The sequence below is a fragment of the Budorcas taxicolor genome, chromosome 7 (assembly GCF_023091745.1).
Source record: "Budorcas taxicolor isolate Tak-1 chromosome 7, Takin1.1, whole genome shotgun sequence".
NCBI classification, from domain to species: Eukaryota; Metazoa; Chordata; class Mammalia; order Artiodactyla; family Bovidae; genus Budorcas; species Budorcas taxicolor.
The window spans coordinates 68,031,014-68,039,276 of NC_068916.1; positions in this window are offsets into that span (position 1 = coordinate 68,031,014).

An 8,263-nucleotide genomic window follows, 5' to 3' on the forward strand; every position below is an offset into this window, starting at 1 on the left:
CATCCCCTTCTCCTCCTGCCCTCAATCCCTCCCAGCATCAGAGTCTTTTCCAATGAGTCTTCTCTTTGTATGAGGTGGCCAAAGTACTGGAGTTTCAGTTTAGCATCAGTCCTTCCAAAGAACACCCAGGACTGAAATCCCTTAGAATGGACTGGTTGGATCTTCTTGCAACCAAGGGATTCTCAAGAGTTTTCTCCAACACCACAGTTTAAAAACATCAATTCTTCAGCGCTCACTTTCTTCACAGACCAACTCTCACTTCCATACATGACTACTGGAAAAACCATAGCCTTGACTACATGGACCTTTGTTGGCAAAGTAATATCTCTGCTTTTCAATATGCTATCTAGGTTGGTCATAACTTCCTTCCAAGGAGTAAGCGTCTTTTAATTTCATGGCTGCAGTCACCATCTGCAGTGATTTTGGAGCCCCCCAAAAATGAAGTCTGACACTGTTTCCACTGTTTCCCCATCTATTTCCCATGAAGTGATGGGACCAAATGCCATGATCTTCATTTTCTGAATGTTGAGCTTTAAGCCAACTTTTTAACTCTCCTCTTTCACTTTCATCAAGAGGCTTTTTAGTTCCTCTTCACTTTCTGCCGTAAGGGTGGTGTCATCTGCATATCTGAGGTTATTGATATTTCTCCCGGCAGTCTTGATTCCAGCTTGTGCCTCATCCAGCCCAGCGTTTCTCATGATGTACTCTGCATATAAGTTAAATAAGCAGGGTGACAATAACAGCCTTGACGTATTTCTTTTCCTATTTGGAACCAGTCTGTTGTTCCATGTCCTAGGCACTGCTAATAGTAGCCAAAAGTCTTTGGACCACATGTCTTTCAAATCTGTTTTGGTCCAGGCAAAATCCCCTGTGTTGCTTCTTCCCATGTGTAGAGCTACACTATTACAATCATGAGTTCATAAATAAATATATACATGTATAGCTCTTAAATAAATATATATGTTTAAGTTGCTTAGTCTTCTTTTTTATCAGAGGCTTAGTCACACATTTAGTAATGCAAGAAATCACAGTAAAAGAGGTCAAATGCAAGTAACATAGCTAGTAGCATTAATACGGCCATAAGTAAATATTTAGGCTAAGAGTTTCCATTAGGTGTGATCCAGTATATTACCAGCTCATCTGACTCAATCTGTCCTGTACAAATCACTATCTTAAAGGTAATGAAATACTTGTATCATTCACAAGGCATCCAACCTAATTCCCTAGTGTTATTAGGCTGATTATCCTTAGTTTAACTGTTCCCAATGTAAGGGAGCTTTTAAACTTAAATGATTTAAATAATCTGGTGGGAGTCATATAAATCCACCCTGTAACTGAAGAAGGATCCCTCCAAATAATCAAGAAGTTCTATTTGCTGACTAAAATTTTGTTTGTTATTATTGAGCTTGAGTAACTTTAAAAGAAAATTCATATTATAGCCATGGACAGAGAAAGCACCATTGATTGGCCAAGTGAGGGAGTCCAATCTAGTAATATCCATAGTTGCTCAAACAGAACTATAGCTTTCTTCTGGAATAAATTTCCTAACGGTCATCCATTTAGACCTGAGGAGAGGAGAAATCCACCAAGATAACCCAGAAGTACTAGATGTAGGTAACTGATCATAAGGCTAACAATTAGATTAATTTTTAAACTCTGTGTAAGATTTACGCCATGATAGAAAAACATGGATTTATGAAAAAGTCCAAGAAATTATCAGGAATAATTATAATACATAATTATATCCATATTTTTACAGTTATAATTATATAATATGATATTATTATTGAATGTAACTATTATGCTGAAAGTGCTATAACCAATCATACAGGTCAGATTGGGAATCTAGGGATAGCTGTCCACTTCTGATGTTGTCTTCTCTTTGTCTTGGTGGGAGTGAAGTTTCTCCTCTGAACTTTGTTTTAAGGTGAGTCTAAGGGCTCCAGTGCAAGAACTCTTTCTAAGTGGCAAATACAAACCCAAAAGTCAATTTCTTTCGTTTGTTCTGTGCACGAGCTAATCAAGATTATCTGGCAAGAGTCCTTTGATGTAGGTTGGAGACAGTCCTTTGAATGATGCCTTTCGAAAATGCATAATCTTCCGGTTATAGGTCATGGGGTATCGAATATATAGTAATAAGCTTCAGAAACAAACATAAAGTGTCCTTTTAATAATTCAATTAAACTTTACAATAATGTAACCTAACAACAGGAGTCTATCTTGGAAGTGAGTCTTGGGCAGTAAATACAGACCTAAATTAACAATACTAGAATTTAATATCCATATGTGCAATTTTTCTCTCTAAAATTATGTGACTTCTATCAAATATAAACAAATTAAGAGTAATTTATTTGCAAAAATAAGTCTACTTTCAGTAAACTTGGCCTGGTTACTTATATAAGTGTAATTGATCATACAATCCTTTTAAAAATTGGTTTAGGTGGAACTTTTTATAAAGAATCTCAGATTGAATTTTTAAAAAGCTTCTTTCTCAAGGTGAGAAGTCATCTCAAGGACATGTCATCAGATCCCACCTGTGATACCTAAAAATCTGAATTAATTTCTCTCTTCTCAGAGTTCCAAAGTGTCTTCAGATTCCTGCAACTGTCAGGAGGTGGACTTCCTCATTTACTTGATAAGTCTGCTAGCAACCTAAGGGTTTACAATTTTGGAGGGATCAGGTAGAAAGAAAAGACACATGTTTCAATTTTGCTTACAAAGGTATCACAACCAAATTGCTGTAAGTAATAATTAGTTTAAGGGGAAAGGTTTCCTTATATCTGGAAAACAGATTAAAAACAGTAATATTTCAGACCAAGAAAAATCATAAAATCTATAACCATGCTCATCAGTTCACTCAGTCCTACATAACTAATTCTTGATCTTTGTTAACAGTTTTATAAAGCTTTTAAAAGCCTGCACATGTCAAAAATCTTTTCTGTGAATTTTCTTGAAAATGAAGCATTTTTGCAAAGGCTTCAGGATCAAACAATAACTGTCTATGAACAACAAAGATTTTTAAATACATGGTTAAAGATCCGATTGTGATGCCATTGACAAAGAAACTTCCTTACTGCTGTGACAGAACATTTTAAGATAATAATCAGAATTAAGACTGATAACATTTGACTATGACATATCAGATTCTTAGGAATTCCAATAATTTCTAGAGTATCTAAAACATTTCCCCCTACAATATAGCCTGAGGATGTTTATCACCATCCCTTTGACATGCTTTCCATGCAGTTTAACAGATGATATAAGCCTAGTTAGTTTAATATTTTTATCTTTGATAAAGAGAGGAAACAATTCCCTTAGGTGTTTCAGGACCTTTTGGAAAATCTCAAAGTAAGCTAAAGGTCAAATGAACTTCAAGTAGAATTGGATCTGTGGCAAGTTTGCCAAAAATATCAAAAGGCTTTAAAAAAAAACACTTGGTCAGGTGGCATCACATCTCACTGTGAAACAATACTTATTCATTTAACCAAGAAACAATAAAATATTTCAAAGGCAAATACAGAAAGTTATACAAAATTACTTAAAATACAAAGAAAATTAACAATCTGTTACAAAAAGTAAATCAATATTCTTAAGAAAACTCTCCCCTATTAATAGAGAGAAACCAACTTCAGGTTTTGTACCATTTTACCTTTAATATTAAAATTCATTTGCCCAGTTAAATTAATTCTAACCTTAGTTCTGCCCAAACATAAAATCCTTAAAGTTTCTTTTTTCCTCTCAAACCTACAGTTTTCTATACTTATAATAATCTGTCTCTTCTTACATATTTAGAAATAACTAGCATCAGAACAAATTATTTTCTTTTTCCTTAATAAAATGCATTTTTATTTCTTATATCTTCTTTTTACTTGCATACAAATACGTTTTCCATATTAACTTTATAGTCTAACTACTTAGAATTATCAAATTTTTAAAAATACTTACTTATTTGACTGCACTGGGTCTTCATTGGGGCATGCAGGATCCTTAGTTGCAGCAGGAAACTCTTAGCTGGGGCACATGGTGTTTTGTTCCCTGACCAGGGATCAAACCCAGGCCCCTGCATTGAAAGCACAAAGTCTTAATCATTGAACCACAAGAGAAGTCCTGAATTACCAACTTTCAAAAAACTTAATCTCTCAAGAAAACTGAGAAGCAAGCAATTACATACTGTCTTTTCCATTAGCATCCCATAGATTGGCAAACTTTAATACTATTTAAAGAAACTCAACATGAAAAAACTAAAATCATTCAAAATTGGGAAAGGAGTACTTCAAGGCTGTATATTATCACCCTGCTTATTTAACTTACATGCACAGTACATCATGTGAAATGCTGGGCTGGATGAAACACAAGCTGGAATCAAGATGGCCGGGAGAAATATCAATAACCTCAGATATGCAGACAACACCACCCTTATGGCAGAAAGCGAAGAGAAACTAAAGAACCTTTTGATGAAAGTGAAAGAGGAGAGTATAAGTGCTGGCTTAAAACTCAATGTTCAAAAAATGAAGATCATGGCATCTGGTCCAATCACTTCATGGCAAGTAGTTGCGGAAACAATGGAAACAGTGTCAGACTTCATTTTCATAGGCTCCAAAATCACTGCATTTGGTGACTGCAACCATGAAATTATAAGACAGTTGTTTCTTGGAAGAAAAGCTATAAGCAACCTAGACAGCATATTAAAAACCAGAGACATTACTTTGCCAACAAAGGTTCATCTAGTCAAAGCTATGGTTTTTCCAGTAGTCATGTATGGATGTGAGAGTTGGACCATAAAGAAAGTTGAGCGCCAAAGAAGTGATGCTTTTGAACTGTAGTGTTGAAGAAGACACTTGAGACTCCCTTGAACTTCAAGGAGATCCAACCAGTCCATCCTAAAGGAATGAATATTCAGTCCTGAATATTCAATCAAAGGACTCATGCTGAAGCTGAAGCTCCAATACTTTGGCCACCTGATGTAAAGAACTGACTCAATAGAAAAGACTGATGATGGGAAAGATTGAGGACTGGAGGACAAGGGGACAACAGAGGATGAGATGGTTGGATGGCATCACAGACTCGATGGACATGCATTTGAGCAAGCTTTGGGAATTGGTGATGGACAGGGAAGCCTGGTGTGCTGCAGTCTGTGGGGTTGCAAAGAGCCAGACACAACTGAGAGACTGAACCAAAGATCGTGGCATCCAGTCCCATCACTTGATGGCAAATAGAAGGGGGCAAAGTGGAAGCAGTGATAGATTTTCTTTTCTTGAGTACCAAAATCATTGTGGATGGTGACTGCAGCCATGAAATTAAAAGACACTTGCTCTTTGGAAGAAAAGCTATGACCAACCTAGACAGTGTCTTAGAAAGCAGAGACATCCCTTTGCTGCCATAGGTCCATACAGTCAAAACTGTGGTTTTTCCAGTAGTCATGTGAGAGTTGGACCATAAAGAAGGCTGAACACTGAAGAACTGATAATTTTAAATTGCGGTGCTGGGGAAGACTCTGGAGAGTCCCCTGGACTGCAGGAAGATCAAACCAGTCAAACCTAAAGGAAATTGACCCTGAATATTCATTGAAGAACTGATGCTGAAGCTGAATCTCCAATACTTTGGCCACCTGATGTGAAGAGCTGACTCATTGGAAAGATCCTGATGCTGGGAAAGATTGAAGACAAAAGGAGAAGAAGGCAGCAGAGGATGAGATCGTTTGATAGCATCACCAACTCAATGGACGTGAATTTTAGCAAACTCGAGGAGGTAGTGAAGGACAGGGAAGCATGGTGTCCTGAAGTCATGGGGTCGCAAAGAGTTGTGCTAGACTTGGTGACTAAACAACATAATTTCTAACATATGTGTGCTTTCTTAGAGAAAATGTCGCAATGTGGCACCAAATGTATTTATTAATAGCCCTGAATCTTCAGTTTCTCTGCAAAATGATGTCTACATTCAGTAATTAATGTTTCAGCTACCTTATTTTATTTGGAAGGGAACTTGACATTTAATAAACTTTCATTGTTCAACTTAATGTAGGAAAATCCTAAAGTTTCAAATTACCAAATATTTAGAGGGACTAGTTATAAGCAGACATTGCTAAAACATGATTATATATAAAGAGTTTACCTAAAACCTCTTATCTCTTTTACATTTAACAGTTGGTATTTTATAAAAAATTTGAACATACCAAGTTATTTTTCTTGCTGACAAGAAGATCTTTTTTAGTAAATCTAGGTATAATAAAAGTATTACATTTAATGCTGATGGCTCTAAAAACGTGTCTATATTAATTAAACCAACAAAGTTTTACTTTTACTTCAAATATTAATTTAATACTGAATATTTCTTAGTTCACATGAACCTAAAATTCATTTGGGTTAATTTCTTTTCTATTTCTGAGACTCTATGTAAGTATTTAATTTTCTTTAAGTCAAGTAAATAGAGTTCATTTACAAGTTAATTTTGGCAATGCTCTCCAGAGATAGACATATCATATCTATAAGGCTCACACAGACATATAGACAGATACAACCAGAGATTTCATAGCTTCATTTTTAAAACTTAGTCATGAATCAGGTATTACAAAACACTAGTATTTTAAATAACAGTTGGAATAAGTTGTTTACTTGCTTGAAATTAGAAAAGGTTTCTCCTTTTTTCTCTTAGTCTCAGAAATTAGAGATGTTCTAGATACTAGTTTCCGAGAGCACTGGTAAAGTCTTTACGTCTCAAAGCACTAGGAGAGAAATGCAAACTTCTCCTAGGAGGAACAAGTCCAACTTCCCACCTAATCACCCAATTCAGATTTCTCCAGTCTCTTTCAACCAACCTCCCATTGTCTTCCAACTTTGGGGAGGAGGGGGAGAGAGGAGCAGTTATCAATTATACACTGCCAAATAAAACTCAGGTTCATCAGTCAATAATTAGGAGACTTGAGAACCAAGAAAGGTCTACTCAGATTCATCTGGACTCATTGAGGATGAAGACAGACACAAGAAACCTTGCTGGTCTTTGAAGTACCAAGGGCTCTTGATCCGCATAAAGATCAAGCAAAAAGAAAAGTCTGGTCTGTGTCTCTTCATGGTCCCCAAAACAGTCAACTGGAATAATAATGCACAATGTACCTGAGAGTTTCTGTTTTATTTGGAGACTAAGTACAAGGAGATGGCCTCTCAGAGAACTCTGAGGAACTGCTCCAAAGAGGTAGGGTGGAAGGAGGGGATGTCGGCATGTCTGTGATATTGAAACTGTGCAGTCAGGGCACACAGTAGAAGGTTGCTAGTCACAAGGAACAGACATCTCAGTTAACTGACTTTAGTGCTTTTCTAAGGATGGGAAGATGAAAGAAATTTGGATTCATAAAATTTTCTCTCAAAAATATCATCTGAAGGCCTATTCTGCCAGTTTTTCCAGAGCACAGAATGCCTCATTCCTGATCTCTGCCCTGAACTCCTTTCAGGGTGTGTTGAAAGTCAGCTACTGCCGTGGCTACAGACTCAATCTTGGTAGAGCCAAGTGGGGAGAAACATTCTTTAGAAGCCACAAGAATTAAGCAAAAATGCAAATAATTATGCCTACACATTCATTCTACAGGATGTCTCAGGCCACATCTTATTGAGTGATATCAGGAGAATGTTTCAGGAAGCAGAGTCTGGACTAGACAGGTTCAGATCACAGCTCTGTCACTTGATATCCTCATTTGGAGAATAGCACTGAAAATACTTGCTCTGTCTCTATTTTATAAAAGTTCATAAGAATTTTTATTATGAGAAACAGGCTGTGGGAGCCCTGTCTGGGGGTCCTTCAGTCTGAAGAAGGCCTTGGATGGAGGAAGCCCAAGTCTTAGAGCTTCCTTGACCTACTTGAACACAAGCTCCCTCCTGTTGCTGGGCCTTCACACATGCTAAAAGTGAACTACTTGCTAAAAGTCAACTCTTCCATAAAACCAAGAGGTATGATTATATGTCTTTAATAGTCCTCCTAGGGGTTGCAAAAAGTTGAACAGAACTGAGCAACTAAGCACAGCACAGCTTTATGATGCTATGCACATGAATTTAAGTAGACAACAAGAGGTGTTCTACCAAGGAATAGCAGATTTCTGGATACCTGCTTTCCTCTTTTTCACTGCCTCTATACCCTTGGAGGGGACACTATTGACCCCACTTCAATCAGCACCAAAATTTAGGGGGAAAAATCTGAAATGCCTCATACAAAAGTAGGCCATGCCTTATTTATTTGGGAGACATGGCCATAAGCCAGTATATCAGTGATAAAAATG